We start from the raw sequence: 10,091 nt of genomic DNA on the forward strand, positions 1-10,091 counted from the left end.
CACACAAACAACAGGCACGGATGACTAATTGAACGTGTTAAATGAGGTGAGGTGGTGTAAAAGACGCTGCATCAGTGGCGATAAACTTCAGATTCAATTTTTTTTTCTACAGCCTTAAAAACCTTTATTTTATTTCAATTTAATTGTACATCTGAACAATGTAGAACACAAGTTTGCACTTTCCAAAACCCTCAGTGTTACTTGGGGAAAATGTTGTGCCGTCTCGACGCATCAGATTTGCCGCACGATCTGAGGATGGAGTAACAGTGAGATTCAGACAAAATGGCGGCGCCTTTCCGCTGATGCCCCAAAATGGCGGCGCCCCCTGTAGGTTAGAGCTGGAAATCGGAATTTGGCGAGGTGCCAGCGGGAGCTCACCTACTCTTCACGAAGGACACCGTGAGATCTTTAACGTCCACCAACTAATGCTGCAGTTGGCTCTTTGGCTTAACGTCCATCTGAAGGACAGCACACCCATTGATCAATCACTCTGCCTGGAAAAAATCTAGTGTAACGGCTGGATCAGGATTCAGACCCAGGATAGACAGTTCAGAAGGGAGTGTGCATACCGCCAACCGATCCCACCAGCCGTCCCGCTCTTCCTTTTGGCAGAAAAATCTACATTGTGTCATACATCGTCATCCCATCGACAGGCGGAATGCAGCTGTGTCACCATCGGCTGATCTGGAATTAATTAGATGTTTGGCTGACAATCGAACATGTCTATCAATCCTGGAAAATCTCACAATCTCTCCCTGTCACTCCTGAAGGATAAATCAAAAGAACCACCGATCTATTTTTATGCTGGAAGAGGTTCAGTCATTTATACTTATAGGCCTCACAGTCAGCCATGGCCTTTCTTGAGCTGACTACATAGCAAAGCTAGCCTCCAAAGCCAGCCACAGCCTGGGCATCCTCCATCGATCCACGTCTTTCCTTGGAAAATCAGAGCTACTCAGTCCACAAGGCCTATGACGGTCAGTCAATGGAGTACTGTACTGCTTTTCTCATTTCACTGCCATCCCCACTTCAGTCATGTCTCACCTGAATTCCGGAGAATCTAAAGCTCTAAACATTACTGGAATCTCCTGCAATGAGGCACAAGCACTCGGTTTGTTGCCTTCACATCGCGGGCAGGTCAAAGTCCCCTCTGTTTTTATCGCCTCTCCTCCGGTAGAGCTCCCTCTGCTCCCTCAGCACTCCGACCCTTTCCAGCTCCACCATTGGTTCTACCAGTTACTCCCTCCTGGTTGTAATCCCCAAAATAAGGCTTACTGCACCCACATCATCTCTTTTGTTCTTCTTTTCTCCTGTTTTATGGAAAACTGCCTTCCTGAGGGGGTTCATCACACTCTTTCCTTCAGGGATCCAAGTTTGAATCTCAGGTCATCCACCATCCCAACCCTCGATGTTTTATCCCCATGAACCCTACCACTTATTTTTTGGTTTCCTCCCCTCCTCTCTCATATCTTTGGTTATTGCATACTCCTAGGGCTGGCATGGGAATACCCTAGACTAGAGGTATGCACACTCTCCTTTCAAGCTGTCTTGCTTGGGTTTGAATCTCGACCCAGGTGTAAACCGCTGTCCAGGTATTTCGCAGGCAGGGCAATTCATAAATGTGTGTGCCATCCCTTGGATGGATATTAAGCTGGGTGTCCCGTCTACGAGAGTTCGTGGACAATAACCGCCCCCCCCCCCCCCGGCATCCTTCCTGAAGACGGGCACCATTAACCAATTACAAATGCCTGCTCTAACCTACAGGGGACTCTGCATGTGCGGCAAAATCGCACACCCTCCCAGAAAATGATGCTACCCCAAATGATGCTACTCTGAGTATGATTCTAGTACCGCAAATGATGCTACCCTGAGTATGATTCTAGTACCTCAAATGATGCGACCCAGGGTATGATTCTAGTACCCCAAATGATGCTACCCCTGAGTATGATTCTAGTACCCCAAATGATGCTACCCCCGAGTATGATTCTAGTACCCCAAATGATGATGCCCAGAGTATGATTCTAGTACCCCAAATGATGCTACCCCGAGTATCACTCATACCTCAAATGATGCTACCCCGAGTATGATTCTCATACCCCAAATGATGCTACCCTGAGTATGATGCTAGTACCCCCAAATGATGCTACCTCGAGTATGATGCTAGTACCCCAAATGGTGCTACCCTGAGTATGATTCTAGTACCCCAAATGATGCTACCTCGAGTATGATTCTAGTACCCCAAATGGTGCTACCCCGAGTATGATGATAGTACCCCAAATGGTGCTACCCTGAGTATGATTCTAGTACCCCAAATGATGCTACCTCGAGTATCACTCATACCTCAAATGATGCTACCCCGAGTATGATTCTCATACCCCAAATGATGCTACCCCGAGTATGATGATAGTACCCCAAATGGTGCTACCCCGAGTATGATGATAGTACCCCAAATGGTGCTACCCTGAGTATGATTCTAGTACCCCAAATGATGCTACCTCGAGTATGATTCTAGTACCCCAAATGGTGCTACCCCGAGTATGTTGATAGTACCCCAAATGGTGCTACCCTGAGTATGATTCTAGTACCCCAAATGATGCTACCTCGAGTATGATTCTAGTACCCCAAATGATGCTACCCCGAGTATGATTCAAGTACCCCAAATGGTGCTACCCCGAGTATGATGATAGTACCCCAAATGGTGCTACCCTGAGTATGATTCTAGTACCCCAAATGATGCTACCTCGAGTATGATTCTAGTACCCCAAATGGTGCTACCCCAAGTATGATGATAGTACCCCAAATGATGCTACCCCGAGTATGATTCTCATACCCCAAATGATGCTACCCTGAGTATGATGCTAGTACCCCCAAATGGTGCTACCCCGAGTATGATGCTAGTACCCCAAATGGTGCTACCCCGAGTATGATGATAGTACCCCAAATGGTGCTACCCCGAGTATGATGATAGTACCCCAAATGTTGCTACCCCGATTATGATGCTAGTATCGCAAATGGTGCTACCCCGAGTATGATTCTAGTACCCCAAATGGTGCTATCACGAGTATGATTCTAGTACCCCAAATGATGCTACCCGGAGTACGATGCTAGTACCCAAATGATGCTACCCCGAGTATGATGATAGTACCCCAAATGGTGCTACCCCGAGTATGATGCTTGTTCCCCAAATTGTGCTGCCCCGAGTATGATGATAGTACCCCAAATGATGCTACCTGGAGTACGATGCTAGTACCCAAATGATGCTACCCCGAGTATGATGATAGTACCCCAAACGGTGCTACCCCGAGTATGATGCTAGTACCCCAAATGGTGCTGCCCCGAGTATGATACTAGTACCCCAAATGGTGCTGCCCCGAGTATGATACTAGTACCCCAAATGGTGCTACCCCGAGTATGATGCTAGTACCCCAAATGGTGCTACCCCGAGTATGATGCTAGTACCCCAAATGGTGCTACCCCGAGTATGATGCTAGTACCCCAAATGGTGCTGCCCCGAGTATGATACTAGTACCCCAAATGGTGCTACCCCGAGTATGATGCTAGTACCCCAAATGGTGCTGCCCCGAGTATGATACTAGTACCCCAAATGGTGCTACCCCGAGTATGATGCTAGTACCCCAAATGGTGCTACCCCGAGTATGATGGTGCTACCCCGAGTATGATGATAGTACCCCAAATGGTGCTACCCCGAGTATGATGATAGTACCCAAAATGGTGCTACCCCGATTATGATGATAGTACCCCAAATGGTGCTACCCCGAGTATGATGATAGTACCCCAAATGGTGCTACCCGGAGTACGATGCTAGTACCCAAATGATGCTACCCAGAGTATGATTCTAGTACCCAAATTATGCTACCCCAAATGATGCTACCCCAGGGCATGTGCATGTATACTAAAAAGGAAGAACCCCCACACTCCGTCTCCTTTGTTTTTCTTGCGCTTCGATTTCTACATGAAGGAGTTCGAGACCGACCGTGTCGACCGTGTTTGGTTTTATTCTGTTTTCAGGTTTAAGGAGAATATCCCATTTCTATTCACTAATGACGTGTAACCTGTGCTGTACCTGCCATCGCCTTTGACTTCCCCAAGTGCACAAAACCTGTGCTGTACCTGCCATCGCCTTTGACTTCCCCAAGTGCACAAAACCTGCGCTGTACCTGCCATCGCCTTTGACTTCCCCAAGTGCACAAAACCTGTGCTGTACCTGCCGTCGCCTTTGACTTCCCCAAGTGCACAAAACCTGTGCTGTACCTGCCATCGCCTTTGACTTCCCCAAGTGCACAAAACCTGTGCTGTACCTGCCATCGCCTTTGACTTCCCCAAGTGCACAAAACCTGTGCTGTACCTACCATCGCCTTTGACTTCCCCAAGTGCACAAAACCTGTGCTGTACCTACCATCGCCTTTGACTTCCCCAAGTGCACAAAACCTGTGCTGTACCTGCCGTCGCCTTTGACTTCCCCAAGTGCACAAAACCTGTGCTGTACCTACCATCGCCTTTGACTTCCCCAAGTGCACAAAACCTGCGCTGTACCTGCCGTCGCCTTTGACTTCCCCAAGTGCACAAAACCTGTGCTGTACCTACCATCGCCTTTGACTTCCCCAAGTGCACAAAACCTGTGCTGTACCTGCCGTCGCCTTTGACTTCCCCAAGTGCACAAAACCTGTGCTGTACATGTCGTCGCCTTTGACTTCCCCAAGTGCACAAAACCTGTGCTGTACCTGCCATCGCCTTTGACTTCCCCAAGTGCACAAAACCTGCGCTGTACCTGCCATCGCCTTTGACTTCCCCAAGTGCACAAAACCTGTGCTGTACCTACCATCGCCTTTGACTTCCCCAAGTGCACAAAACCTGTGCTGTACCTGCCATCGCCTTTGACTTCCCCAAGTGCACAAAACCTGCGCTGTACCTGTCGTCGCGTTTGACTTCCCCAAGTGCACAAAACCTGTGCTGTACCTGCCATCGTCTTTGACTTCCCCAAGTGCACAATACCTGTGCTGTCTTGTGTCGAGACTCAGATTGAACCCACTGCGCTGAACCGATGACGTATTAACGAATTTGTGAATAGCTTTGACAGTTTCCTCAAGCAGCACAATGGATGGCCTTTGTTTCCTTCCAGGGAGGGTGAAAGTCATTGCTGGACACTTCTGAGGTGGAGGTGACGAGCGTCTTGAAGCCGTGCGGATTTCCCTGTCAATTTTGTGACGCCCAGGTATAGGATTACCTGATTGTTTAATCATCCTTACAAGAATAAGGATTTCATTATTACTAATATAAAGGCTTTCTCTCCTGGCAACCCGGATGCTGATTTTTAAATTACGCAAGTCTTTGATTGTGATGTTGGGGGAAATAACTCGGGACAATGGTCACAGAACCTCTGTATGACCTCTGTATGACCATGAAGAAGAGGTAAAAGACCTGCTGGAGGTGCTCGCTTTGGTCTGCACTCAATATTTTATTAAAGGTCTTTGAACCCATTGGCATCTCATGATGTCACATCTCATGTTAGGCCGGCAGGATGTCCTGGACTGCCAGGAGGTACGCACACTCACCTCTAAGATGTGTAGCCTGGGTTCGAATCCCGACCCAGGTATAAACGGCCATCCCGATGTTTCACTGGCAGGGTGGTTCATCAATAGGTGTGCCATCCTTCAGGTGGCAGCCTCTCTTGCATCCCTTCTGTTCTGCCTTTATGCCTCCTTGTTATGCTAAGAGGTGGTACATCATTTATGGAACTATTCCCACCAGACCTTTGTATGTTGTTGGTAGACATGTTGTTGGTCGATACATATGAGGTAGTTGGGTTTCTTCACATTTTGGGATGAGGAAGATCTTACCTACTGTAGGTGTTACAAATGTATTTTCCTCTTGGATAAGTTTGTTAAATGTTGGAATATTGTGATTGTGGAGAGCATCTTGTTGCTTTAGCCAGAGGTTTGGAATTCCTTCTCGGCCTTGGCTTTTAAAGTCTGGTATTTTTGCTCGTTGTTACCTTTGCCAGCGAAGGTGTTTGCCTGTCTATGAGCAGGATATCTCAAAAAGATTATGGACAGATGCCGACGGAATTTGGTTAACATATTGTGTGTGTGACAGGGACAAATTGATTAGATTTTGGTGAAGATCCGGATCTGGATACTAGAATTTGTTTTTCTTTTCTACATCCACCACCGAAGGTGAACGGAGGTTATGTTTTCACCTGTTTGTTGTCTGTAAGCAGGATATCTCAAAAAGTTCTGTACGAGTTATGACAAAACTTTGTGGATGAATTGGGTAAGTGACATGAAGAAGCCGATTAGATTTTGGGTCAGGTCCGAATCCAGATCCGACCTATCGGTGGGGTACATAACGTGAACTGTTCAGCCTGGTGGAGGTGTGCTCCTTACCGAGTGTCGTTCCAGTTACCTGCGCCACCAAAGGTGGATGGAGGTAATGTTTTCACCCCTGTCAGTTTGTCCGTTTGTTTGTTAGTTTGTTTGTTTGTGAAATATCTCAAAAAGTTGTGGACGGATTGGGACGAAATGTGGCAGAGATGTAGCGTATGGGACAAGGACGAAATGATTAGATTTTGGTGAAGATCCGGATCCGGATCCGGCTACTAGAATTTTTAAAGTGATTCTTCACCATTGGGAGATCGGGCCAAAAACGATACATAGCAGGATATCTCAAAAAGTTGTGGACGGATGTGGACGAAACCTGGTGGACATGTTGGGTGTCTGACAAGGAAGAATCGATTCGATTTTGGTGAAGATCTGAATATGGATTCGGATATGACAATTATTTAATTTCCGAAGTTATTCTTCACCATTTGGAGAAAGGGCCAAAAACGATACATAGCAGGATATCTCAAAAAGTTGTGGATGGATTGGGCCGAAACTTGTTGGACAGGTTGTGTGTTTGACAAGGAAGAATAGATTCGATTTTGGTGAAGATCTGAATATGGATTCGGATACGAGAATTATTTAACATTTTCAAGTGATTCTTCACCAATGAGAGATCGGGCCAAAAACGATACATAGCAGGATATCTCAAAAAGTTATGGACGGATTTGGATGAAACCTGGTGGACATGTTGGGTGTCTGACAAGGAAGAATCGATTCGATTTTGGTGAAGATCTGAATCTGGATTCGGATATGACAATTATTTAAAATTTTCAAGTGATTCTTCACCAATGGGAGATCGGGCCAAAAACGATACATAGCAGGATATCCCAAAAAGTTATGGACGGATTTGGATGAAACCTGGTGGACAGGTCGGGTGTGTTACAAGGACAATTCGATTCGATTTTGGTGAAGATCTGAATATGGATTCGGATATGAGAATTATTTAATTTTTTAAGTGATGCTTCACCATCGAGTGATGTGGCCAGCCAGGCTGAGGTTTGCTCTCTACCGAGTGCCGTTCTAGTTCGTTTCTGCGCTGACCCTCATATTAAGCAAATTAAAGATCTAAAGACACCATTTTAATACATCGGTATTCCTTTTACCTGCCAGGTTGATGAACCCGAATGTCGTGTTCCCGGTGCAAACTTGAACCACCAGCTGTATGCCCTCTCGATGCCATCACATCCCGTTTCCGTTTCGTCCTCGCACTCACTTTTGGCTGGGAACCAGGAGTCCCAGCGCAGGAAGAGTATCATCTATTTGAAAAGGAAATCAAGTGTGGGAAAAGGTAAACTGCTCGGCACCATTACCAACATGGACGTCATTGCTGTTTTGGTGCCAAAACTCCCAAGTAATGACGGAGAGTTTCTCATGTTGCCCCACGCGTGCGCTTCCAACAAATCAATCAGTTTCTTCAAACTTGTTTCCCGCAAGGAAAAGCCGGGAGAGCAAATAAATATCCAAGTCATTCAGAGATGAGAAAACGAAAGGACAAATGATGATGGAATTACACACGAGAGGTCCAGGAGTGAAGGTGTGCCAGAACAAAGGTAATTGAGAAAACAGGAGGGATAAGAGTGGAATTTTGTGGATGGAATAACACGGGATCCGTCACCATTCCTTCGCCCCAAATAAGGTCCTGAGACTGTGAGACCAGATGTGGATGAGTCGATAGTGATAAATCATAAATGCTTGTGTTCTTGATTTTTTTTAACCATTCGAGGGAGGGTATAGGTGCGTCGCAGCAGCACCTGGCACCTGGCGGTGAGGTTAAGCGCAATAACTTGGCTAGAGACGAATGCGTTTCGGTTGCTGGGTGCTTCACACTCGAAATGAAGTAGTAATGCAACTTTTTGTTTCATAACAATCCATTTATTGTGGTCGGAGCAATCCTTCATCGGTTGGAATATTGGAACAAGGACTTCTCATGCAGAGGGAACACCATTGTCATTCCCAAGTTCACAACAAATGACGTACATTGTTTGTCACGAATGAAAACCCACACAGAGTAAGGTGGGGCAAGATTGCACTCCTCCACCACCACCACCTCCGCACCCCCACCTGCCCCCAATCCTCCTGATATGGTAATAAGCAAGCCTGGAGTCTCCTTGTAATATAATTCATGGACATCGGGATATAGCTGTCACCTTCTAGGGTTTCTGGGACTCTTTCTAACAGGTCCCTCACATTATACAATGCATATCTATAGGGTGGGATCAATTTACTCAAAACTAGTAATATATTTTCCAGCTTCTCGTACCAGAATAACTGGAATCATGAGGGCAAAAACAGTGAACCTGAGTGTGGGTGATGAGCTTTCCAAGCCCTGGCAGAATTTACCAGGAACCATCTTTGTCTGATTACTGTACTTTTCATCTCCCATTCCCCACCTACAACCCCCCTTTAAAGGAGCAGGATTGGCCCATGTCGTTATGGGACCTCATGAACCGCATCATGTGGTCAAGCATCACCACCACCTCATCCTCTGCCAGAAGGTGTGGCAAGTTAAAATGTCCGTCCCCAATGTACACCATCTCGTTTTCTTTCGCAAATAAAACATTCAACAATCTTTGTTGGAAATCTTATCCCAGTCGCATCTTCCTCTGGAATGGAACCAATGAACCTTTCCCGTTTAGGCCTCGGCTTCATGGAAATGCCATGGTGGTCCTATGGCTCTGTGTGCTTGGAGTACAAATTGTATTCGTATACATTTCATAACCTTTGAACTTGAAAACGTTGCTAATTTGACGTTTCACTCCCGTCTATGCTCACATAAATATACAACAAAGCTGTTATCGGTCCACCCTGTGCTGTGCAGCAACAAAGTTCCAGATGAAAAAACAAAGATTGTTTTTATACATACATATATATATATATATTGTATACAAGATCGAGGCTCGTGTAAGAGCTAACATTAATCACAAAAAGACAAACTGACACATAAAACATAAAATAAAGGGAGCGGGAGACAAGATGGTGAGAGAGGGAAGCACACAAGTACAACATTTGAGAGCAGGGACATCGGGAGATCTGTGGGAGGGAGAGGGCTTGGGGTGGGGCTTGGGAATGGGGGGTGAGGGGAGGGGGGTGGGAGAGGTAGAAAACACAAGGACACTGCAAGGACTTCCAGGAAAGAAGTCGGAATTTAAAAAAAAAAGTGGATCTGGGGTGAATTAACGGGGGTAGAAAAGATCAAGGTTTTGGATGGGGGAAGATAAGAGATGGTGGTGAACAGCTGTTTTAAAGACCTGGAGGGAGGAGTGGGATTGAGGAGGAGTGAGGTAGTTTGTTTCAGAGGTGGAAGAAAAGAGGTGTGAAAGAGTGAAGGTGAGCAGAGAGTCTTGGTTTTGGCAGTTTAACCATAAGAGGGTTTCTGGCAGATCTTGTGCGACCTGCAGGAATATTTGGGGAACAGATAGAGCAGGGGGAGCAAGGCCGGAGAGGAGTCGGTAGAAGACAGAAAGTCCACCAATCTGCCTGCGTTGAGTGAGTGAAAGGCCCTCAGAATCAGGTTCATCGCGGGAGATTCAAATGATTCTGAAAGCTTTGGTTTCAACAGCGTGAAGCCGAGCTCGGTGTGAGGCAGGAGCACCAGCCCAGAGGGGGGAACAGTATTCCGTTGAGCTGCGGATGAAAGCCTTGTATGTGGTGAGGAGCTCAGGTGTGCCAAGGAAGGACTTCGCACGACGG

General features: G+C 46.5%; 1 long non-coding RNA gene across 1 annotated transcript in view; it reads left to right on the forward strand.

The window, feature by feature from the left end:
* The window catches only part of LOC137430988 (uncharacterized), a 12,749-nt gene extending 3,768 nt beyond the window's left edge, over positions 1 to 8,981 (forward strand). Inside the window, exon 2 of the long non-coding RNA XR_010985170.2 lies at positions 7,512 to 8,981. This is a non-coding gene — a long non-coding RNA (uncharacterized LOC137430988). The remainder of the gene's footprint in view (positions 1 to 7,511) is intronic.
* Positions 8,982 to 10,091: the final 1,110 nt, after the last annotated feature.

Source organism: Myxine glutinosa, chromosome 7, assembly GCF_964187855.1.
Source record: "Myxine glutinosa chromosome 7, kmMyxGlut1.1, whole genome shotgun sequence".
In the NCBI taxonomy this organism is placed as follows: domain Eukaryota; kingdom Metazoa; phylum Chordata; class Myxini; order Myxiniformes; family Myxinidae; genus Myxine; species Myxine glutinosa.